The sequence below is a fragment of the Chiloscyllium punctatum genome, chromosome 8 (genome assembly GCF_047496795.1).
Source record: "Chiloscyllium punctatum isolate Juve2018m chromosome 8, sChiPun1.3, whole genome shotgun sequence".
Lineage (NCBI taxonomy): Eukaryota > Metazoa > Chordata > Chondrichthyes > Orectolobiformes > Hemiscylliidae > Chiloscyllium > Chiloscyllium punctatum.
Genome location: NC_092746.1, coordinates 63,796,025 through 63,822,868, shown reverse-complemented (window position 1 = coordinate 63,822,868; position 26,844 = coordinate 63,796,025). Strand labels below are relative to the sequence as shown.

General features: G+C 41.1%; 1 protein-coding gene across 7 annotated transcripts in view; it reads right to left on the bottom strand.

The window, feature by feature from the left end:
- The window catches only part of tpk1 (thiamin pyrophosphokinase 1), a 385,692-nt gene that overhangs the window by 324,736 nt on the left and 34,112 nt on the right, over positions 1–26,844 (bottom strand). Inside the window, exon 1 of one of the 7 annotated variants that reach the window (XM_072575661.1) lies at positions 24,092–24,203. The exons of 5 other annotated variants lie outside the window; for them this stretch is intronic. The gene's annotated coding sequence lies outside the window, so the exon portion shown is untranslated. Of the gene's footprint in view, positions 1–24,091; positions 24,204–26,844 lie in introns of those variants that run through there. One more of the 7 variants, XM_072575658.1, reaches the window with a different exon arrangement.

Genomic DNA, 26,844 nt, shown 5'->3' with positions numbered 1-26,844 from the left:
GTCTCTGTTTGACTTGTCCTAGGATGGATGTATTGTCCCAGTCAAAGTGGTGTCCTTCCTCATCTGTACGTAAGGATACTAGTGACAGTGGGTCACGTCTTTTTGTAGCTGGTTGATATTCATCTATCCTGTTGGCTAGTTTTCTGTCTGTCCAATGTAGTGTTTGTTACAGTTCTTGAAAGGTATTTTGTAAATGACCTTCATTTTGCTTATTGGCTGTATTGAGTCTTTTAAGTCCATTAGCTGCTGTTTGTGTGTTGGTGGGTTTGTGGGCTACCATGATGCCAAGAGGTCTGAGTAATCTGGCAGTCATTTCAGAGATGTCTTGATGTGGGGGAGAGCGACTAGGGTTTCTGGGTGTGTTTTGTCTGCTTGTTTGGGTTTGTTGCAGAGAAATATGCAGACTGTGTTCATTGGGCATCCATTCTTTCTGAATATGCTGTATAGATGACCAGGTCAGCGAGCAAATTTACATCCAGAACCTCAACCTGACCTACAAATTTTCTCAAGACTCACTAGCTAATTGAGTCTTTTGAAGTAATCAAGAAGATAGATGAAGTGCAGTAGACATTGTCAAAGGCCTTGCTAAAGTACATGCAGACAAAGCTCTGCATGGTAGACTAGTTAGTAAGGAGCCGGGGGAGCTAGCCAATTGGACTCAAAATTGGCTTGACGATAGGCAGCAGAAGGTGGTAGTAGAGGGTTGTTGTTCATACTGGAGGCCTGTGACTAGTGGTGGCTGTTCGTCATATATATAACCTTTCTTGATAAGAATTTGGGGGAAAAGTTAGTAAATCTGCAGATGACGCCAAAGATGGTGGTAAAGTAGACAGTGAGGAAGATTATCTAAGAGTACAACTGGATCTGGACCAGTTGGCTGAGCACTGGCAGCTGGAATTTAATTTAGATAAATGTGAGATATTGCATTTTAAGACAAACCAGGACAGGACTTATAGAGTCATAGAGATGTACAGCATGGAAATAGACCCAACGGTCCAACCTGTCCATGCCGACCAGATATCCCAACCCAATCTAGTCCCACCTGCCAGCACCCGGCCCATATCCCTCCAAACCCTTCCTATTCATATACCCACCCAAATGCCGCTTAAATGTTGCAATTGTACCAGCCTCCACCACATCCTCTGGCAGCTTATTCCTTACGCTGTGTGAAAAAGTTGCCCCTTAGGTGTCTTTTATATCTTTCCCCTCTCACCCTAAACCTATGCCCTCTAGTTCTGGACTCCCCGACCCCAGAGAAAAGACTTTGTCTATTTATCCTATTCATGCCCCTCATAATTTTATAAACCTCTATAAGGTCACCCCTCAGCCTCCGACGCTCCAGGAAAAACAGCCCCAGCCTGTTCACCCTCTCCTTGTAGTTCAAATCCTCCAACCCTGGCAACATCCTTGTAAATCTTTTCTGAACCATTTCAAGTGTCACAACATCTTTCCGATAGAAAGGAGACCAGAATTGCACGCAATATTCCAACAGTGGCCTAACTAATGTCCTGTACAGCTGCAACATTACCTCCCAACTCCTGTACTCAATACTCTGACCAATAAAAGGAAAGCATACCAAACACCTTCTTCACTATCCTGTCTACCTGCGACTCCACTTTCAAGGAGATATGAACCTGCACTCCAAGGTTTCTTTGTTCAGCAACACTCCCTCGGACCTTACCATTAAGTGTATAAGTCCTGCTAAGATTTGCTTTCCCAAAATGCAGCACCTCACATTTATCTGAATTAAACTCCATCTGCCACTTGTCAGCCCATTGGCCCATCTGGTCAAGATTCTGTTGTAATCTGAGGTAACCCTCTTCGCTGTCCACTACACCTCCAATTTTGGTGTCATCTGCAAACTTACTAACTGTACCTCTTATGCTCGCATCCAAATCATTTAGGTAAATGACAAAAAGTAGAGGGCCCAGCACCGATCCTTGTGGCACTCCTCTGGTCACAGGCCTCCAGTCTGAAAAACAACCCTCCACCACCGCCCTCTGTCTTCTACCTTTGAGCCAGTTCTGTATCCAAATGGCTAGTTCTCCCTGTATTCCATGAGATCTAACCTTGCTAATCAGTCTCCCGTGGGGAACATTGTCAAATGCCTTACTGAAGTCCATATAGATCACATCTACTGCTCTGCCCTCAATCTTCTTTGTTACTTCTTCAAAAAAACTCAATCAAGTTTGTGAGACATGATTTCCCACGCACAAAGCCATGTTGACTATCCCGAATCAGTCCTTGCCTTTCCAAATACATGTACATCCTGTCCCTCAGGATTCCCTCTAACAACCTGCCCACCACTGAGGTCAGGCTCACCGGTCTATCGTCCCCTGGCTTGTCTTTACCGCCCTTCTTAAACAGTGGCACCACGCTTGCCAACCTCCAGTCTTCCGGTACCTCTCCTATGACTATCGATGATACAAATATCTCAGCAAGGAGGCCCAGCAATCACTTCTCTCGCTTCCCAAAGAGTTCTCGGGTACACCTGATTTACACAGTTAAATTGTAGAGGCCTGGGGAGTGTTGTTGAACAGAGAGACCTAGGGCTTCAGATGCATAGTTACTGGTTAATGGCGTCACAGGTAGAAGGCATTAGGGACGCTTGCCTTCATTGGTCAAAACACCGAGTACAGGAGTTGAGACTTCATGTTACTGCTGTACAAGACATTGGTATGGCTACATTTGCAGTACTCCGTGCAATTCTGGTCATCCTGTTATAGAAAGGATGTTATTAAACTGGAAAGGGTATAAAATCGATTTCAAAGTATGTTACCGAGACTGGGGGGTTTGAGTTATGGGAGAATGGCTAGACTGGGACTTTTTTCCCCTGAAGCGTAAGAGCTGAGAGGTGACCATACATGGGTTTATAAAATCATGAGGGGTACAGATAAGGTCAATAGCTAAGGTCTTTTTCCCAGGGTGAGGAAGTCCAAAACTAGAGGGTACAGGTTTAAGGTGAGAGGGGCAAGATTTAAAAGGGGCCTGAGGGGCAACGCTTTCACACAGAGGGTGGTGCATAAATGGCACGAGCTACCAGACGAAGTAGTAGAGGTGAGTACCATTATAACATTTAAAATACATTTGGACAGGTACACCTACCGGAGAGGTAACTGGGATTTGGGCCAAATCAGACAAATAGGACAAGTTCAGTTTAGGAAACCTGGTCAGCATGGACAAGTTGGGCTGAAGGGCCTGTTTCTGTGCTGTATGACTCTATGATTCTCAGTGTCTAAATGTTTAATTTCTTTCTGAATTCAGTTTGATGTATGCTTCTCCAAGACAGAGAGTGACTACAAAGGGATCTCAACATCAAATTGCTGAAGCATTAAAAAGTTAAAACATAAACACCAAAGTACACAGCAAATAAAATACTATGAAACACAGCATTAATTTATGAGACAATCGTAGTGCATTTTAATCATTTAGCATTTTCTGAAAATTTGTTTTTAATCCTATAAGAACTGTAAATATCTGCAATTTTGGCAATTATGACATGGTTATGGTTTTGACATGTTTACAAATTTCCCATACAAAGTAAAATAATTCCAATATAACTAAAATAAAAAATGCTCAAAAATATTAAAGCAGCAGCTGTGGAGGAGTTATATCATTAAAAAGTATAACTGCCATCAGAACAGATGAAAGCTTGGATTTATACAAGCTAATGATGCCACTGACCTATTTTGAGGTGAATTTGTCAAGACTTTGTGAATAAACCTCTTCACACTATGCTTCTAAACCATTAGTAACAGATGCAGAGCGTAATGTGCTGTGTTGATGTTAATTGATGTAGGTGGGAGTGCCACCCACTCAAAATGCTTCCAGGATGTAAAAGATTCTACTCCATTGGGCTATTTGACTTTTATAAACTACAGTGTGCTGAGTATGTGCTTTCAGAAAGATCGGACTTCAACAATGCACATTAACTTAAGGCATATTTTAAAAAAGACACAGGTTCCTTCTTGCACTTTACCATTGAGCTATTATCTCCTCAGATATCATTTGACAGCACAATAGAACACAAGCCCAACAACAGCAATTTGCCTACCAATCTTCTCCATTCTCCTAAGTCAAAAGGTCCATTCCTGAGCTGTACAATTCTATGTCCTGCTCTTTGGACTTGCAACCTTCCAAGATTTTCCTCAAGTTTCCAGGAGTTAAAATTTTACTTCCTGAATACTGCCATAAACAAACCTGCAGAATAAATACCACACGATTTAATGTTTCTTTTAAATGTTCTTTGAGTTTCTTAATTACTTATCATAAAGAAAATTGGAAAAAGGCAAAAAACAAATGGCTTTGAGAGAGTGAAGGTTGAGAGAGGTGGTCATGTATGAGACTTTCAGGAATACCTCCAATCACAATAGCAACCCTATTCACTCTACACACTGTTCCCTGGTTTTTACCTCACATAGGCATTGTCCTGCACCCCTTGGCTTCCATTTCCTCAAGAAGGAAGAGGAGAGGCTGTGGCGTAGCGATCATGTTATTGGGAACCAGTAATAAAGAACTCCACACTAATTCTTGAGGACACAGCAAAAGCAATTTAATTTTTTTAAAATCTGGAATTAAAAGCTGGCTTGATGGCAACCACAGGCAATTGTCATAAAAATCCATCTGGTTCACTAACGTCCGCTGGGTAAGGAAATCTACCTTCCTTACCTGATCTGGTCTACATATGATGAGACCTAAATGGATAAGACCAACTCTTAACTGCCCTGTAAATTGGCCTAGAAATCCATTCACTTCTATCAAACCACAACAAAGTCCTAAAAGAAGATTGAAACTAGAGAAACCAACTGGCATCCACATGAACACAAAAAACAACAGCAGGAAACGCAGCCCTAGTGATCCTCACTCCAAACATCTGAGAGCTTGTGCCAAAATTGAAAAAGCTGTCGAATGGTCTGGTCAAGCAGCAGCCTGCCATAATCACAGTCATGGAATCATACTATAGGGACAAGTGTTCCTGACACTATCATCACCATTCCTACATATGTTCTGTCCCATCAATCAGAGGTAGGAGCACAGTAGTATACAGTCAGGAAATTGTCCCAGCAGTCCTCAATGTTTACTCCTGGCCTATGAAGTCTTGTGATATCAGGTCAAATGTGAGCAAGAAAACCTCTTTCTGGTTACCATCTACAGTATCCCCTTGGCTGATGAATCAGTGCTGCTCCATTTTAATACCACTTAAAGGAAGGGTACAGAATGTACAGTAGGTCAGCAGCTTCAGTGTTTCCAGCTAGTCAAGTCCTAAAAGACACAACTGCCAGAACAGGTCTGCAAATGTGGTGAGAAAACCAACAAAAGGAAAAACATACTTGACCTTGACTTCACCAACCTACCTGCCACAGACGTGTGTGTCTACAACAGTATCGGTAAGTAAGACCCTCACATGGTCTTAAAGTAAACAAGGTCACATTGAGGATATCCATTACCATGTTCTATGGTACAACCATCTTTTTATTAGGTCAGACTTCAAACAGATCTAGCAACTCAAAACTAGATATCCATGAGGCATTGTGGGTCAAGAACATTAGCAAAATTTTATTCAACCGATTCAATTCTATTCTGTAACCTTATGGTACAGCATATCCCCATTTGACGATAATCATCAAGTCCAGAGATCAACTATGGTCTGAAAAGACTGCAGGAGGACATTCCAGGATCAATACCAAGCTTAGCTAGAAATAAGGTTTCAACCTGATGAAGCTATATCACAAGAGGAATCATGTATCACACTGCTTAAAAGGCAAGTGACAGACAGGGCTAAGCAAATTCATATCCAACGAGTCAGATCTACGCAATCCTGCCACATCCAGTCACAAATGGTGGTGAACAATGTTAAATAACAAAATGGAGATTGAGGCCCCATAATTGTTCCTGTCCTTAATGATGGGGATACCCGGCACTTCAGTGTTAAATACCTTTGGCTAAGTTGATGATTCATCTTAGCCTTATCCATAGGTGCACAGCATCACAAAGGTGAGTCTTCATTCAATTCAATTCACTCCACGTAAGAAATGGCTGATGGCGCTGAATATTGAAAAGTCTATGAGCCTTGAAAACTCAGAGAATCCCTACCTTGCAAGAGCAGGCTTTTCGACCAATCAAGTCTGCACCAACCCTCTGAAGAGCACTCCATCCAGACCCCCACCTCCCTACCCTATCCCCATAACATTGCATTTCCCATGGCTAATCCACCAAACCCACACATCTTTGGACTACGGAACGAAACCCCACAGACATGGGGAGAATGTGCAAACTCCATACTGATTGTCACCCAAGGTTGGAATTGAACCTGGGTCCCTGGCGCCATGAAGCAGCAGTGTTAACCACTGGGCAAACATGTCGCCCCAGCAATAGTATTAAAGATCCATACTTCAGAACTAGCCATACCAATTGGCCAAGCTCTTTCAGTACAGTACAACACTGCTACCTACCTGGCAAATGGAAAATTGCATGGGTACATCCTTTGTACAAAATGCAGAACAAATCCAACTCAGCCAACAAACCACCCTATCAGTCCACTCTTCAAAGACTGTTGAAGTTAAACAGTAACTTGCAAAGGAATAGCCTAGTCATTAACATTCACTTTGGATTTCACCAGGGCCACTCAGGTCCTGACCTCATTACAGCATTACTCCAAACAGGATAAAAGAGCTAAATTTGAAAAATGAGGTGTAGGTGAGAGCAACTATGCTTGACATCAAGTCCACATTTTACCAGTATGGCCTGAAGAACCACTAGCAGAGCTAGAGTCAATGCAAAAATATGAAAACTCTCCACCACACAAGTGTGAATCAAGGAAAATCTCCAAAACATCAGAACCCCTTGATGTAAACACAATCTCTCCTATCATCCTGGAAGTTACCACTGATCAAAAACTGAGCTGGACAAGCTACTGCATTGACAACAGCTCATCAAAGGCTTGGTATTCTATAGGAAATAACTCACAACCACACCACACTACCCCCCACCACCACCCCCACCCACCACCCTTCCGCCCACCATCCAAAAAGCTTAAGTCAGGAGTGTGATGAAATAGTCTTCACCTTCCTGGCAAAATGCACCTCCAACAACACTCAAGAAGCTTGACAGCATTTGGAACAAAGCTGACCACTTGATCAGCACCCCATTCGCATCTTCAACTGTCATTCCCTTCACCACCAACTCACAGTGGTAGCAGCGTGTACATGACGTAGTTCAGTAATGACCAAGGCTCCTGCAACAGCACCTCCTGAAGCCACATATCCTATCATCTAGAAGGAAAAAGACAAGTCAGCAGATACATGTTCCCCGCCACATGCAGATTCCCCTTCAAGCTAAATACCATCTTGAAGGGGAATGTGACCATTCTTTCACTGTTGCTGAGTCAACATTCTGGAAATGCCCACCTAATGGACTACGGGAGCTTTACACCCCAAAGACTTCAGTGATTCAGAAGACAGTTCACCATCAACTTCACCAAAGCAATTATAGGTGGTAATAAACACTGGCCTAAACAGTGAAATACATTCTTTGAATGATTTTTAAAGAAATATTGTTTCATGCGCCACAATCATTCCATCAAATCACTGCATAAATGTCCCTGTTGAATATAGGTTTAACATTAAAACAGTGAAGTGGACACACAGAACACAGAAATTACAATCTATTCCTCACTGATTGCTTACCATAAATTCTAGGACCTGCAATATGTTTGCATGGAACTCACCATTTGGAATAAACCCGAGTAATACATGAAAAGCAACTGTGCTGTATGAACTAACATCACTTTTTTTGTCAGGGAGAAACAGACACGTAAACAAATTAAGCTTCCCCAAACTGCAAGGTTTTATTTCCTCTATTCCAGCAATTAAAGTTTTCTCAGATGACCATGAAGTGGTATCCACTTCAGACTGAGTGCAACTCTACTCTGTTCCTTTCTGCTACTTTGTATTACCACAATGTACAAGTAAATGCAGAAACATGAAAGTGCCACTGCAAACAGCAAGATTGCACGAAGGGTGTATGTTATTCAATCAAAGACCTCTTATTTTGGTAGCTGTCACAAAGCTTTGTGCATTTCATCACCTTTTTATTTAAGAAGAGTTCTAGGATACCGATTTCTGGAATGCAGGTATTGATCGAGCAGAGGTGAAAGAGCAACTGTAAAGTCATAATCAACCATTGTCAAAAAACCAGCCAACGGTCGCGATGACTGGAAATGCTATGCTGGGAGTGCTGGGTTGTTAGCACAAAATAGGTTGGTTGAGGTTGTTGGAAGCCAGTCATTTCCGTCAGAGAGCATCAAATGCTGAAGATCTGAAATAAAATAAAATGGCTACAAACGTCATACTTGGTATCTCTGTGCTGCAGTATAGCCATTAATGGTTGGTTATTCCATCTCTGTAGAAGGGCCTGGTCCAAGGTACCCACCCCTTTTCCCCAAAGTGATAGTTGGGGTTACGTGTACCTTCTGGGTTTTCCTGCTATGATTCAATTGGAAGGTGTACTTCATGACTGTTTTTAAAAAGAGGGATTAGAACATAGAACATAGAACATAGAACAATATAGCACAGAACAGGCCCTTCGGCCCACGATGTTGTGCCGAACTTCTAACCTAGATTCAGCACCCATCCATGTACCTATCCAAATGCCTCTTAAAGGTTGCCAATGATTCTGACTCCACCACTCCCACGGGCAGCGCATTCCATGCCCCCACCACTCTCTGGGTAAAGAACCCACCCCTGACATCTCCCCTATACCTTCCATCCTTCACCTTAAATTTATGTCCCCTTGTAACACTCTGTTGTACCCGGGGAAAAAGTTTCTGACTGTCTACTCTATCTATTCCCCTGATTATCTTATAAACCTCTATCAAGTCACCCCTCATCCTTCGCCGTTCCAACGAGAAAAGGCCGAGAACTCTCAACCTATCCTCGTACGACCTACTCTCCATTCCAGGCAACATCCTGGTAAATCTTCTCTGCACCCTCTCCAAAGCTTTCACATCTTTCCTAAAGTGAGGTGACCAGAACTGCACACAGTACTCCAACTGTGGCCTAACCAAAGTCCTGTACAGCTGCAACATCACTTCACGACTCTTGAATTCAATCCCTCTGCTAATGAACGATAATACTCCATAGGCCTTCTTACAAACTCTATCCACCTGAGTGGCAACCTTCAAAGATCTATGTACATAGACCCCAAGATCCCTCTGTTCCTCCACCTGACTAAGAACCCTACCATTAACCCTGTATTCCGCATTCTTATTTGTTCTTCCAAAATGGACAACCTCACACTTGGCAGGGTTGAACTCCATCTGCCACTCCTCAGCCCAGCTCTGCATCATATCTAAGTCCCTCTGCATCCGACAACAGCCCTCCTCACTGTCCACAACTCCACCTATCTTCGTATCATCTGCAAATTTACTGACACACCCTTCGACTCCCTCATCTAAGTCATTAATAAAAATTACAAACAGCAGAGGACCCAGAACTGATCCCTGCGGAACTCCACTTGTAACTGGGCTCCAGGCTGAATATTTACCATCTACCACCACTCTCTGCCTTCGACCGGTTAGCCGGTTTTCTATCCAATTGGCCAAATTTCCCTCTATCCCATGCCTCCTGACTTTCCGCATAAGCCTACCATGGGGAACCTTATCAAATGCCTTACTAAAATCCATGTACACTACATCCACTGCTCTACCCTCATCCACATGCTTGGTCATCTCCTCGAAGAATTCAATAAGACTTGTAAGGCAAGACCTACCCTTCACAAATCCGTGCTGGCTGTCCCTAATCAAGCAGTGTCTTTCCAGATACTCGTAAATCCTATCCCTCAGTACCCTTTCCATTACTTTGCCTACCACAGAAGTAAGACTAACTGGCCTGTAATTCCCGGGGTTATCCCTATTCCCTTTTTTGAACAGGGGCACAACATTCGCTACTCTCCAGTCCCCTGGTACCACCCCCGTTGCCAGTGAAGACGAGAAGATCAATGCCAACGGTACTGCAATTTCCTCTCTTGCTTCCCACATAATCCTAGGATATATCCCGTCAGGCCCGGGGGACTTGTCTATCCTCAAGTTGTTCAAAATGTCCAACACATCTTCCTTCCTAACAGGTATCTCTTCTAGCTTAACAGTCCGTTCCACACTCTCCTCTTCAACAATACGGTCCCTCTCGTTCGTAAATACTGAAGAGAAGTACTTGTTCAAGACCTCTCCTATCTCTTCCGACTCAATACACAGTCTCCCACTACTGTCCTTGATCGGACCTACCCTCGTTCTCGTCATTCTCAGGTTTCTCACATACGCATAAAATGCCTTCGGGTTATCCTTGATCCTATCCGCCAAGGATTTTTCATGCCCTCTCTTAGCTCTCCTAATCCCTTTCTTCAGGTCCCTTCTGGCTATCCTGTATCCCTCCACTGCTCTTAAAGTAATCCCTGTGAAACATTTGACTATGCAAAGAACTAGTGTGAAAAAGAAAAGGAGAAGGCAAGTTAAATTATCCCAAGAGGTGACAGCACCCACTGTAAGAAACCTTGTTTGAGAGAAAGGTCTGACTAGCCATCAGCAGACCTGCAGCTGAAGAGTACAACCTTCACTGACTGTAAAATACTTTGAGATGTCTGCAGCTTGTGAAACTACTAACTAGAATGTATGACTATATTTATATTTTCTTTTCTTGGTAATACTTGGTTAAAAGTACTTGATCTTGAACAACAGTACAATTTAAACTATTATAGACTTTCTTATCCTCAAATGTACTATTAAGTTTTTGAGTTTATATTCTAGCCATTTCCATTTCACTGTCACTCCTGTAAAATGATAGTGCGCCTTATGATCTCGTAAGGATCCCATGCTCAGGTTTTGAAGAACTCTGTGGCATTTGCCGACAGCAGATCCAGTGAAATTTCATTGGTGATGGCTGCAGAGCTATAATCTTGACATAAGTGTGCGAAGGATTCTTCAGAAAAAGATCTTATTCACCTTTAAGCACTAATGCTTTTTTCCTAGTCACGGTGTTCCTTGAAATTGGAAATGGGAAACTCCTGAGAGCAACTGAGGAGGAGAATGCAAACCAGCAAGCCTTAGGTTGAACACTATCATATGATCTAAGGCTTTAACCTGCTGAATATCAATGTAAAGCTCAATAATACAACATAGAATGTTGTTCTTTTCTTAAATAATACTGTACACAAAATCTGAATATTACTAGGCCAGGAGACTTGTTTAGGGCTAAATTGAATATGGAGTAAACTAAAACATTCTGCACTTCTCAATACTGTCTGTGTACTGAGCAGGCATTTTCTGTGTCTGCATAGGTTTCTGTTGGGTGCCCCACAACCTAAAGATATGCAGATTAGGGCATGCTAAATTGCCCATAGTGTCGAGGGACAAGTAGGCTAAGTGGATTAACTATGGGAAATGCAAGGTTACAGGGAAGGGGTATGGGGTGAATCTGGGTGGGATGCTCTTCAACGGACTAGATGGGCTGAGTGGTTTGCTTTCGCATTGTAGACATTCTGTGATTCTATTCTATAAGTCCTACAACACAGATTCAGATCCTTTGGTTCAACTCACCCATACAAGCAAGTTTCCCAAACTAAACTAGTCCCACTTGCTTGCATGTGACCCATATCCCACTAAATCTTTTCTATTCATGTACCAATCCAAATGTCTTTTCAACATTGTATTTATACCTGCATCTACCACAAACTCTGGCAGTTCATTCCAAACGTGACCTACCTCCTGTGTACAACAGTTGCCCCTCAGGTCTCTTTTAAATCTTTCTCCTCTCACCTTAAAAATATGCCCCCTAGTTTTGATGCGACTCACCTTATCATGATTTTATAAACCTAAATAAGGTCACCTCTCAATCTCCTACACTCCAGTGAAAAAAGTCCCAGCTGTACGTATAATTCAAATCTTCCAGTCTCAGTAATGTCCTGGGATATCGCAATAATATTCTTTACTGACCCCTCTCCAATTTAATAATATCCTTTCTATAGGAGAGCAACCAGATCTGTATACAATATGCCAAAACCCATCTTGCCAACATTGTGCACAATCTCAACATGACATCCCAACTCCTTTATTCAATGGTCTGAGCAATGAAGGCAAGCATGCTATATGCCTTCTGAACCACCCTTGTCTACCTATGATGCAACTTTAAAAGAATTATGTATCTGGAACCCTGAGTCTCCCTGTTCAATAACATTAACCTACCTTTAATTGTATGAGTCCTACTCTTGGTTGTTTTTGCAAAATGCAATATCTCACATTTATCCAAATTAAACTCCATCTGCCATTCCTCAGTGCGCTGGCCCAATTGATCAAGATCCCTTTGTAACCTTAGAAAACCCTCTTCACTGTTCGCTATACCACCAATTTGCTGTGATCTATAAACTTACTAACTATGCCTCCTAAATTCTCAGCCAAATCATTGATATAAGTAATCCACAAAAGTGGATCCATCACTGATCCCTGTGGAACACTGATGGTCACAGATCGCCAGTCCGAAAAAAAAACCCTCCATGACCACAATCTGCCTCCTAACATCAAGCCAATTTTATATCCAATTGGCAAGTTCGTTCTGAATCCCCTGTGATCTAGACTGTGCAACCTGGACAAACTGCATAATATATTGGTAATTCAGTCAAATAGCTGTAAGACCAGACCTCACTGCCACAGATGGTGCAGAAAATTGAGTGTTGTTACATTTTCACCTATTCAAGTCAGTGCCGTATCAACCATGAGCCATGAAGATTGTTTAGAGATTAAAAGTTTAGGTTAACCACAAATAAAAACAAAATCTACCTTTCTCTGATTTCAATGTCATTCTTGATCAGACTGATCCAACTATGTTTCTAATCAAGTTAGTAATCCCAAGATTTTTTAAGTTCATGTTGTTGAAGGTTAGGAAGAGATGTTTGGGCTTCTTGTTGGATATAGCTATTGCCTGTCACTTACTACCGAATCACAAAATGCTTACAGTATAAGGGAGACCATTGAGCCTATCGAGTCCATCCTTGTTAACCTGGATTAAATAACAGAGTGGCATTGAGAGTAGTGTGATTGATACCTATATACTTTCAAGAAGATAACAAATCACACATAATAGAGTTTCAAGCAAAATGAAGACAATTGCACAGAAGTATTTGTGAGGGATCAGTATTAGGATCAAATTTTCTTTTAGGTAAAGAAATAATACCCTTCACTTTGATTAGGAATTCATAATTTAAAGGTCTGCAGATGACAAAGAAATTAAGTTAGCAATGAGGATACTAAGGAGGATAAATGAACATAAACAGATGTTGAAATAGGTGATACATAAATCAAAATTAATGCAAAGAAGTGTTAATTTGCAATTGTTGTAGGAACAATTAAGAGAGATGATACAACATAAATTATACAATTTTAAAGATGGTGTTTAAACAGTGAGACCCAGAGGTACATGCAAGTGTTTGAAGGTGACAGGACAAGTTGAGAAAGCTGTTAAAATGCCCTCAAGCAAGATTGTTGGTGATAAGAGAAAAAGAGAGTACAAAATGAAGGAGACTATGGACTGAATCTTTAAATATCACTGGATCAGCACTAGCTGGGATTATTGTAACTCATTGTGGGCATCACACCTTACAAAGGGTTTGGAGCAGGTGCAAACGTGATTTACTAGAATAGTAATTGGAAACCCAGGTTCAAGTTCCACCTACTTTAGAGGTGTGTAAGAACATCTCGCAACAGGTTGATTAAAAGATACGCTAAAATAGGGATGAGGGACTTCAGTTATGTGGGCAGATTGGAGAAATTGAAGTAGTTCCAATTAGATTAGAACACAGAACATCAGGAAGACATTTGTTGAAAGTGTTCAAACTCATGAATAATTTTAAACAAATAAATTAGGAAACATTTCCAGTAACATGTTAAAGTCGAACAGGCAAAATAGCTAAAGTCTTAAAAGCCATTATGGCACAAAAGGACATTCAGCTCATTGAGACTATGCCAACTCTCTCTTGAACAATCCACTCAGTCTGACTGTCCGTTAAAGTGACAAGAGAAAATGCTTTTTTATGGACCACGCTCTTGTGATCTGGAATGCATAGCCTTAAAAGGTGTTGGAATCAGGTTCACTAGTAAGTTGAAAAAAGATACTGGACACATGATTGAAAGGGACACACGTAAGGCAACAGAATCAGGTTGTGGGGACTAATTTTAGCTCTTTTAAAAAGACAGCCTAAATTCAATTGAAAATATGGTCGTTATTTTTAAGATTAGATTCCCTACAGTATGGAAACAGGCCCTTCGGCCCAACAGGTCCACACCAACCCTCCGAAGAGCAACCCACCCAGCCCCAATCCCCAACCCTATATTTACCCTTGACTAATGCACCTAACACTATGGGCAATTTCGCATGGCCAATTCACCTGACCTGCACATCTTTGGATTGTGGGAGGAAACCAGAGCATCCGGAGGAAACCCACACAGATACAGGGAGAATGTGCAAACTCCACACAGACAGACACAGTCACCCGAGGCGGGAATCGAACCCAGGTCCCTGGTGCTGTGAGGCAGCAGTGCTAACCACTGAGCCTCTGTGCTGCCCATTTTGTGCTGTGTCACTCTTATTCTATAACTTTTCTGTCGAGATTATTTGAATTATGTTCTTTCCTCTTGGTCATGGTGCAGTGATTTAGATTTGCTTCCCTGGCAGATATTTTGCTTCTTCCAAAGCAACTACTGGCACATGCATTTACTGAATAATATAAATTCATGGATACAAATATAACATCTAATGCTTTTATGTATATTTATGAGCTTGCACATTATACATTTTTATTGACAACTCAAAACATAATGTTGTTTTCCAGCAATTTCAAGTGCCAGATAATACTTTGCACTTGACAATAAGAGCACAAAACGTTTTCCAATGACATCCATAGTGAAGAGATATTAATTTGTCAAAAGGGAAAAAGTAAAGTGCACTTTGATAGAATTATTGTACTTAACCTACAACCAATGAAAAACTTTGGAGCTTTAGAATGTCTTCACTTTATTTTGGCTGAAGAATAAGTATAGCTCAAGTCATGATGCCACAAGTACTTGTTACAATAGTGCTGGTTTTAATCAGAAATGTAAAGATATAGTACAAATGCATTCCACAGAGAATTTGCAATCAAACACAAGAATATCTGCATAAGCGTACAACTTTCATCCCTGGTTACACGTGTAAAGAATTCTCAGGTTTAAGGTTAAAAACTGCAAATCGGGTAAAATAGTCAACTATCATAAACATATAATTGTCACATCAAAACAGCATGCTACATTCTCATTAATGCAAGTCAAATGTTCAAAGTGTTAAACATTTACTTACTTCAAGTCGTTTTGCAACAATCTATGATTTTGTTAATGTCACCAAGTCATAATTCTGTTGTCTAGATTTCAAACAACAAGACCAGGGACATGGTGCAATAACTTGTATTACTTCATTACAAGCTCACTCATGATTCCACCTACATTTACCATTTCTCTATTCCTTCCACTTTGAAACCTAATATATTGAGCATACCACTATACACAACTAACATCTAGCCAAAGTTAGGAAAGGTCTCTATTTGCACAAATGTCAAAACTGAAATGGAGCATATTAAGCTCAAAGTGAATAATGCTGTTGTTTAGTACTCCAACACTTCCATTTCAGCATGATTAGCTACAGAAATGGTGCAGTATTCCCTTCTCCTCCACACAATACAGCTCAGAAGAGTATATCTCTTGCATTAATATGGCACTTTTAGTTTCTTTGTATGCTTTTCTCTGAATGTGATTTGTGCTAAATTAGATGCAATTCAATTTGGTGGGCCAGTGATATTCAAAAAATAAACCAAGATTACCTGAAACACTGTGATACAACAAAGAAAAAAAGAGGCATATAAATTTCCTGGTCCCAGAGGTGACAATCCAGCATCTTAGAACCTGCTTCACTGACTTATGTTCCCTGCCTACAAAATTCATTTCAAATTCAAAACAAAAGGTTAGGTAAAATGCAACTCTGGGGTCATTATTTTATGCTGTTATTTTACTGAACTGTTATGTGTTACTTGTGCCTCCTGCTGAAATCTAATAATCCACTGGAAGTGAAAAGTGTTTACTGGTTGATTGGATTCAAAGTTCTTCAACTTGTCTGGATAGATCGTGCAGATGTATGCTTCACAAATGAGCACGACATGGCATAAATGGAAGAGTCAAAAAAAGCAATAAAATAAATATTATATAATATATGTGGCAGTATGTTTCAGCTTTTATTCAATTTTATTTGGTCTGCATCACTGAATTATTAAGGATGTCTGAACTAATTATTTTCCATAACCAAATATTCATTTGATTCAAAAACATATACATTGTACAAGCTGGTTAATTATGCTTCAAGTGCTTTGGTGTAATTGTTTCCATGATGCTAAATGTCCCCAAATATATTTATTTTAAATTAAATAGATAAAACTAAAAATAGATATTAGTTTATGTGTAATTGAACTATGTCAGTAAATTCTAATTTATCATCTCTGTCAGCTTACATTGACATAGACCATCTGCAGCAGCAATGAGCATTTTTCGTTAGCATATTTCCGAAAGGAATTTTGTTGCCTAGCCAGGAACATTAATTGTTACACTTAAATTTGCTTGTGTGCTGAAGATCTATCTCTACTTTCTATTACACACTAGACTTTACTGCAATAGAATCAAAGCAAACAATAGCTGCCGATGCTCATTGTATTAATTTAATAAAATATACTGCCATTTGGGATTCCACTTTTTCAGAACTAAAGTTGGGACATAACTGCCTAAAAATACATTTTGAGAGGCTTATCACAAATGAGTGAGCCACTTCACTGTTATGAAGTTGAAGGTGTGTACTGAACTTTTAAGAGAGCGTGAAAGCTGAAAGCCGGCAAGCACTTGGCACGTGACCGACTAGCAATCAAACAGTGTGCTGGAAAATTGAAAGATGGAATGTTTGGCTGTAACCTAGATACCTCAGTTGTTTTCAGAAGTTTGGATTTAACCAGTTTAAATTATGCACCAAGATACTAAAACCCAATCAAATTTGAATTTTACTGCTTTGACAACATTAAACCAATGAGACAATCCGATGTTCAGGGTATTAGGAAAAGCAGGCATTTTGGTCAGTTAGTCAGGAGAGCACCAATTGTCACTGAAAGACTGCAATTCACCACACTCTCTGTCAAAGTTGCCTTTTTTTCATATGCAGAAGATCCAAGATGACCCAGAGAGATCTACAGAGGAAAATCAACACCGGAGATGGCAGCCACTGTCTGGTGTTGAAAATTAAGTTGCTTTAAATTTAATATGGGCTTTATTGGATCAGTATGTTATTATAGAGTGGGAGGTAGATAACAAATCTTTAAGAAAAAGGAGGCTTAGAGTTGTAAAAAGTTGCTTAATGTTCACTTTTAGAGTTAAAGAATAAATTGATATTTTTTGTTAAAACATGGAATTTGATGCAGTTCACTGCCACTCATACTTTAACAGATTACGAGGCGAGGTGAGTTTTTCTGGGTGTTTGGTTTAATTAGCAGAAGGGTTTACCGCCGTGTTGTAACATTCACACATTCCGAAACTTCCACTGTACAAACAGAGGAAAATAATCTACTTTAAGATACCCTAATGTAAACATTTGCCAAAATAAGTCATCATCTAATGGATACAACATCCAGAAGAAATATGAAATTAAAATGAAATTTGATACACAAAATGTTTCTCATTTCAATTATTTTGCTTCAATTTATTATACTGCATGTTGCTCATCGTTTGCTTCTTTACTTGTCCCATTATCACTCTTGTATTTTAATCACACAATTGTTCTCCTCTGGATCATTCCATACATCCCTACCCTGCCTCTGTACTTGCATAAAAGCTGTTCATCCTAACATCTTCCAATTCTGAATAAAGTCATCAACCTGCAACTCAGTTTCTGTCTGAACAGAAAGAGCTGAGCGTTGTTAGTATTCAACCAAGGATATGGTTGTCAGAGACCAATTATTAGCACCCAAAATCAGTACTAAAATGTTTTTCTTCAGGGGTGCTTTCCCTCCATGATAATGCCAGGAACACAGTCGTTTGCACAATGTTTAACTCCATCACCTTCAACATCGTAGTGGTCCACGGATCTGAAGGTTTAACTGGCTCATGATAATTGCAACATGGTTAGAAAAGCAGGATAAAAGTTAGGCACTCAGCAACAAGCAGCACATCTGCTGCTCCCATAAAGTTCACCATTATCAATCTACAAGCCTTGAGGTTACACAACAACAAAAAAAAAGAAACTCAAAAACTCTAGAAATGAACAGTTTATTAATTGGCACTCCAGGCACTGGGTTAAGTGCTTAGTTATTGAGTCATAAACTCATAGACATGTACAGTATGGAAAAAAACCCTTCGGTTTAATTTGTCAATGCCGACCAGATATCCAAAACTCAACTACTTCCATTGCCAGCTGTTGGCCCATTTCCAGTTCATCTAGCCATCCAGATGCCCTTTTAAATGTTGTTGTTGTACTAGCTTTCACTACTTCCTCTCGCAGATCATTCCATACATGCATCACCCTCTGCAAGAAAAAGTTGCCCCTTAGGTCCCTTTTAAATTGTTTCCCTCTCACCCGAAACCTATGCCCTCTAGTCCTGGACTCCCCCACCTGGGAAAGGACCTTGTCTATTTACCCTATGCATGCCCCTCATGATTTCACAAACCTCTGTAAGGTTACCCCTCAGCCTCCAACACTCCAGGGAAAACAGCCTCATTCGCATAATTGTGACATAGGTGCAGTTAGTAATAAATATGAGGACTGCTGTGTAGATCTCAATTTCTAAACTTGACTAACAAGTGTTAGAACACAGAACGTAGAACAGTACAGCACAGAATAGGCCTTTCAGCTCTTGAGGTTATGCCAACCTTTCAGACTGACTCACGTACCGTTCATTGTACAATCTTCTACATGCCTATCCAAGAGTTGCATAAATGTCCCTAATGTATATGACTCTACTACCACTGCTGGTAGTGCGTTCCACACACCCACCATTCTCTGTGTAACAAACTACATTTGACATCTCCCCTAACCCTTCTGCCAATCACCTTAAAATTATGCCTCCTCATGATAAACTTTGGCAGCCTTGGAAAAAGTCTCTGGGTATCCACTCTATCTATGCCTCTCATCATCTTGTACACCTCTGTCAAGTCACTTCTTATCCTTCTTCGCTCCATAGAAAAAAGCCTTAGCGCTCTCAAACTTTCTTCATAAGACATGCTCTCCAGTCCAGGCAGCATCCTGGTAAATCTCCTCTGCACCCTCTCTAGAGCTTCCACATCCTTCCTATAATGAGGTGAGCAGAACTGAACATAATATTCAAAGTGTGGTCACCCAGGGTTTTATAGAGCTGCAGCATAACCTTGCAGCTCTTAAACTCAATCCCTTTGCTAATAAAAGCCAACATACCAGAGGCCTTCTGAACAACTCTTTCAACTTGGGTGGCAACTCTGAGGGATCTATGGACATGCACTCCAAGATCCCTCTGTTCCTCTAGAATGCCAATAATCCTGTCTTTAACCCTATATTGTGCATTCAAATTCAACCTTCCAAAGTGAACCACTTCACTTTTCCAAGTTGAACTCCATCTGCCACTTCTCAGCCCAGTTCCGCACCCTGTCAATGTTCTGTTGCAACCTACAACAGCCCTCCACACTATTCACAGCTTCACCAACCTTCACGTCATCAGCAAACTTACTAACCCACCCTTCCATTTCCTCATCCAAGTCATTTATAAAAAGCACAAAGAGTAGAGGTCCCAGAACCAATCCCTGTGGAATACAACTGGTCACCAAGTCCGGACTGAATACACTCCATCTACCACAACCCTTTGTCTTCTATGGGCCATCCATTCTGTCTCTAGACAGCCAGATTTCCCTCTATCCCATAATTCCTTATTTTCTGAATGAACCTACCATGGAGAACCTTATCAAATGCCTTGCTAAAATCCATGTGCACCTCTTTCACTGCTTTACCTTCATCAAGATGTTTTGTTACATCCTCGAAGAATTCAATAAGGTTTGTAAGGCAATGACCGGCCCCTCACAAAACCACGGTGGCTATCTCTAATCATACCATGGTTTTCCAAGTAATCATAAATCCTATCTCAGAATGCTCTCCAATAAATTTGCCCACCATAGACATGAGCCTGACTGGTCTGTAATTTCCAGATTATGAGTCTGGTGCTGGAAGAAGGAAGTTTACTTAAGGTTGGAGGAGGAAAGGACAGACAGGGCTCTAAAGGGTTACAAGGCAGCTGGGAAGGAACTGAAGAATGGACTTAGGAGAGCTGTAACAGGACATGAGAAAAATCTTAGCTCCCTCATCAGGATGAAGGGCTTATGTCTGAAACGTTGATTCTCCTAATCCTCGAATGCTGCCTGACCTTCTATGCTTTTCCAGCACCACACTCCTGGCTCTGATCTCCAGGACCTGCAGCCCTCACCTTCTCCTATTTCCAGAATTGTTCCTATTCCCTTTCTTGAACAAGAGAATAACATTTGCCACCCTCTAATCACCTGGTACTAATCCAGTGACAGTGAGCACACAAAGATCATTGCCAAAGGTGCAGCAATCTCTTCCCTCGCTTCCTGTAAATGACCTAGGGTACATTCCCTTCTGGCCCATGCGATTCTCAATGTTTTAAGCACATCCTCCTTCTTAACATCAAACTGCTCAAGCATATCAGTCTGTTTCACAGTCTGTCCTCAGAAATGTCAAGGTCCCTCTCAGTAGAATGAACAAAGAGACCTTGGAGTGCAGATTCATAGCTCCTTGAAAGTGGAGTCGCAGGTAGATAGGATAGTGAAGAAGGTGTTTGGTATGCTTTCCTTTATTGGTCAGAGTACTGAGTACAGGAGTTAGGAGGTCATGTTGCAACTGTACAGGACATTGGTTAGGCCACTGTTGGAACATTGAATACAATTCTGGTCTCCTTCCTATCGGAAAGATGCTGTGAAACTTGAAAGGGTTCAGAAAAGATTTACAAGGATGTTGCCAGGGTTGGAGGACCTGAGCTACAGGGAGAGGCTGAACTGGCTGGCTGTTTTCCCTGGAGCGTCGGAGGCTGAGGGGTAATCTTATAGAGGTTTACAAAATTATGAGGAGCATGGATAAGATAAATAGACAAAGTCTTTTCCCTGGGATCATGAAGTCCAGAACTAGACGGCATTGGTTTAGGGTGAGAGGGGAAAGATATAAAAGAGACCTAAGGGACAACCTTTTCACTCAGAGGGTGGTACGTGTATGGAATGAGCTGCCAGAGGAAGTGGTAGAGGCTGGTACAATTGCAACACGTATATGAATAGGAAGGGTTTGGAGGGATATGGGCCAGGTGCTGGCAGGTGGGACTAGATTGAGTTGGGATATATGGTCGGCATGGATGAGTCTGTTTCCATGCTGTACATCTCTATGACTCTGAATATTGAAGCAAAGTATTCATCAAGGACCTCCCCTACCTCCTGCGACTCCAGGTGCAAGTTTCCTCCACGATCCCTAATCGGCCCGACCCTTACTCTGGCCATCTTCTTACTAACATAAGTGTAGAATGCTTTAGGGCTTTCCTTAATCCTATCTGCTAAAGCTTTTTCATGCCCCCTTAAAGCTCTCCTAAGTCCATTCTTCAGTTCCTTCCTGGCTACATTGTAATCCTGTAGAGTGTTGACTGGTCCTTGCTTCCTCAACCTTAAGTAAGCTTCCTTCTTCCACTTGACTAGATGTTCTACATCCCTTGTCACCCAAGGTTCTTTCAACATACCATCCATTCCTTGCCTCAGTGGGACAAACCTGTCCAGGACTAATCAGCAATTGCTTCCTAAACAATCCACAATGCTGTCGTGCATTTCCCAGAGAACATCTGTTCCCAATTTAGGTCCCCCAGTTCCTGCTTAGTAGCATTGTAATTCCCTCTTCCCCAATTAAATACTTTTGCTTACCACCTTCATCTATCCCTTTCCATGACTAGAGTAAAGGTCAGGGTGTTGTGATCACTGTTACCAAAGTGCTCTTCCACGGGGAGGTCTGACACCTGGCCTGGTTCAGTGCCAAGCACCAAATTCAATATGACCTCCCCTCTGGTCAGCATATTTACATATTGAGTCAGGAACCCTTCTTGGACCCACCTGACAAAAACAGCTCAACACAAACTACTTGAACTAAAGAGGTTTCAACGAATATTGGGGAAGTTAAAGCCACCCATGACAACAACCTGTATTCCTGCACCTTTCCAAAATCTGCCTCCCAATCTGTCCCTTCATGTCTCTGCTACTATGGCCGGGGGGGGGGGCGCTGTAGAAAACTCCCAATAAAGTGACTGCTCCTTTCCTGTTTCTGACTTCCACCCAAACTGACTCTGAAGACAAACTCTCCTTGATGACCTCCCTTTCTGTGGCTGTGATACTATCCTTGCTTAGCGATGCCACTCCTTCACATTTTTACCTCCCTCACTATTCCTTTAAAAATATCTAAACCTTGGAACATCCAACAACATTCCTGCTCCAGTGATGTCCAAGTCTCCGTACTAGGCACAACATCATAGTTCCAAGTACCAATCCATGCTCTAAGTTCATCACCTTTATTTCTGATTCTTACATTAAAATAGACACACTTTAACCCATCACACTGACTGCATCTTTGCCCTATCAAGTGTCTATCCATTCTCACAGATCCTCTGCACACAGTATGTCAAAGCATCTCAAATTTGTCCTTGCCATGGTACCAGCATATCAAATATTTATCAAATGCAAATATTTCTTCCCCTTCATCAATATGGTTGCAGTTTTGAGACTTTTGCACTGCCTGTTAACTCCAATTAGAAGAATTCTTCTAACTAAAGTCTTAAGCTTTCGTACAAATAAAAATATCCCTTTAAGGAAAATGACATTTTTTAAGAACAAAGAGCAACATTGGTAAGTTAATGCACTTAAATTAAGGCCAACTATCCCAACAAGCATATAGCTGATCCAACCTGTGAGGTCAATGTTTCTGAGGAGGAGGAGGAGGCTTTAATGTATACTACAATATACATCTCAACACTTCTTAATGACTCCCATTTTAAGAAGTTGAGCAACTGATTGATAGACCTTAAGTTCTGGACCTTAAATTTTGCATAATTAGAACAGAAAAACTGGAGTTCAACATGGGGGGGGGGGGGAATCTAAAAATATTAGAAAACATTCAAAAGCAGTGTTTTGCAATAAAGTAAAACATTCTACCAAATAGATTGAAGATGTTAAGCATGCTAAGATCATGCCTCAGCAGTTCTCTATTTTTGGGCAGTCCTCAGTTATCCAAATTGTCGACTTCTGCATATCGCCATCTCTGGCCATCTTTCCAATGATACCATGACATTATAATGGGCAAGAGGCGAACACCCTGGCTCACAAAATGTCAGGATTGTTAAGCATACACACTAACCAGCTGAGTTAACTGAAATTACTGCACCCTTTCATATTTCCCACACCTCAACTGGAAAAAGAAAACAGAACAGGTAACTAATTATTCTTTGTTGATTTGTCGGCACAACAGTTGCTAAAAACAGATAAAAATGTCAATATTTCCTTTGATATTCTGGAGCTTCATTTCTTGAACACTAATTTGAATTAATAATCGTCTAGGAAAGGACCAAAAAGCAGGGGGCAAATGAACTCAAAACATACACGCACCATAAGTGTGCTGAAGCAGACAACTCAACTTTTCATGGGTACAAGATTTTTGTACAAAATCTCACTTTTGCGACGGAGCAATTTTTCAGCAATATATACTTGACAACTGTATTATGAAAAATATCTGATTAACAACGGCATTTATAGTCCAAATGTCTCAGTTGACAAACATGTGGAGTACAAGAAACTGGGATTACTTCCACAAAACAAAATTACCCAAAAGTTTGATCACACTGCAAACAAAGCGAAAAGTTTTAAGAACGCTTGCCAATGACACCCCGAATCCCACAACATGTGACCATCATTGTTAGGTGATCGCTTCACTCTTACTTTCACTACCACAGAGGAGTTCCAGGGTCTTCCGCCCAATCCTGGTTTCACAAAAACGAAGAACGAAACTGAAATATAACTGCTTTTCGGTGCGTTCGATCAGCGAGGGAGGACAAGCCACACCCACTTTTAATAGCTCTAGCTAGTGTATTATTGTAAGTTTAAACGTGTCGGTTTCTTCGCAAAGCTAGAGAGAGAAGGTAAGTGGAGAAGTTAAGTGGATATGGGGGGAGATTGGGTAAGGACAGCGAAAAGAAGACAAGGAACATAAAGTTAATAGATAAGGGGGGCATGTTGGAGAAGGAGTACAATGGGTAGAAAGGACAATAATCAATGGCTAGGTTGGACAAGGGGAATGAGAGGTAAGGTGGATGAGGAGCAGGATTAGTGAGGGGTAGGATGGATGACAGAAATGGATAAAGGGTATGGTGGGTGAAATGGTAGTACAGTGTGGCAAGGGCATAGATATGGATGTTTATGTGGATAGGTGGTGGAGGCTAGACAGGTGGAGATGAGGAGGGTGTTGGAATATCAAGGGGAGGGAGTCAGAGGGTTCAGTGTGAGTGTTTGGAGATCTGCTGCATAGTTATCAAGGAGTTGAACTTGGGTGGAATCTTCCTGAAAAACATGGAGTCTGATGAGGAATTGTGGAGAATCGCAAAAAAGATCTTTCTTAATGTTGGGATCAATAAGTTGCATTTTCCTATTATGTCCTGAACGTGAAGATGATATTCCTGCTGATGATCAGTGACAGAACTATTAACAGGAGTTATTGCTCATTATCATAATTATTAATTAATCTCACCTCATTAATATGCAGGTTCTTACCCCACCTTCCAACAGATAGAAACTAGGTTCTTAGAATCCCCAACATGAAAGTCAGAGCCGGTACCAGATCACTCCAGTCTCGCCACTTGCCCCTCAGACCTCCATTTTGGACAGCTGGCACCAACATCTTAGGGCATGTTCCACGGATACTGGCATCCAACAAGTAGCACATCTCCAATCCACTTAAAGTACACATACACTTCACTGCTACACTGCAGGGCACAGTGGCACCTTCCATAGCAATGCTGCTGCAAGGATTCTTTGCAAGTAGGGACACCGAGCTCATAAAATGAATCAGACTGCCTTTCAGGACTGCTCACAAGCCCTCTTTGAGTCATTCACTCTGAGCCTACCTTGATAGCTAACTCTTGCTTTTATTTATTACAGTCACTATCTTAATTTTGCAAGGGTCTCTTGATGCCACTCTCAGTCAAATCCTGCTGTGTTATCAAGGGCAATGATTCTCACCTCAAATTTGGAATTAAGCTTTGGTGTCCATGTTGAAATCAGGTGCTTAATAGTCTTAGCAGACTCCAAATTGAGCATTGATGAAAGGGTTACTGGTAAGTGTCATTTGACAGCAACTGTTGATGACTCCTTAAAAAACTGTTGCTGATTGAGAATAATGGATGGGCACAGATACTGACTGGAGTGAATTTGCTTTTTTTTTACATTAGGACATATTTGGCCAGTTTTCATTTTGTTAGGGTACCATAATTGCGACGATACAGGAACAATTTGGTCAGGGGCACAGCTAGTTTTGAAGTACTCGCTTCAATTGGGCAACGATGGAAAAGGATAGTGAATAACCCCGAATAAGAATCATTAAATGAGAGAATGCCAACCTCACTGGCCTAAAAATGGATCTGGGTTGAATAAATGGATTCAAAGGTTGGAAGGAAGAATGAGAGCTGAGCAATGGGCTGCCTTCAAAGTATAGATGGTTCTTGCAAAGCCACGGTACATCCCTCAAACTAAAAAGGTGGGGCAAACAAGTCCAGAGCTCCCTGGATGACAAAAGAGAATGACAGGGTGCTCCCTAATGGTACTGTGGGTCAACCTACAGCACATAAGACTGCAGATGTTCAAAAGGACAGCTCACAAACATTTCACAAGGGCGATCAGGGATGGACAATAAATGCTGGCCCAGCAAGCAACGCTCACATCTCACAACTAAGGAATGAAAATGGTATAAGGAAAAGCCAGTGGTTAGGTCTGGAATGTATTGCCTGATTGTGTAGTGGAAGACAGTTCACAGGCCAGGAAAATGGCACTGACTGAGATGTTAATTTGGAAAGTTGGCTGTAACCATTCTGTGGTTCGTTGAATGCAGCTCGGATGCTCTTAGAGTCCATCCATATATAACTTTTTCTATATCCAGTAATCTCAGTCATTTCTTCGTATCACATGGAGAGAATCATACTGATGAAATAATGGTGTTTGTGTTGCTAACAACAATGTAAGGTGATGAAAATGTCTTACTCTTGTTCTGCTTTTCATTTCATGTGCAAGTTTGATGATATGGCATCCAAATATAACAAATGGATTCAATTTTGCATCATTCAGGTTTGTAAAAATAGAAAGCTCTGTCCTAAAGCAACACATGCAATTTTAAAAATATACAAATAGGTACATTAGTTTGTAAACTGAGCATATAGCTGATAACAATAAATTCAGACAACTCTGTCGTCAAAGACTGTCTCTCCATCCAATTAGAGAAATGCAACCTTCCCTGAATGGCTGTTGATCAAATTTAATAATGAGGCATGCAGTCAACTGCTACCTTTTGTTTCAGTATAATTTCAAAATGAATTGAATGACATCCATGGAGAAGCTTGTCTGTGGGGATAATCGAGTCAGTGTTCGCTTTACAGCTTTGATGTTTGATGAGTTCAATGAGCAAGCTCGGCCAGATTGAAGCAAAA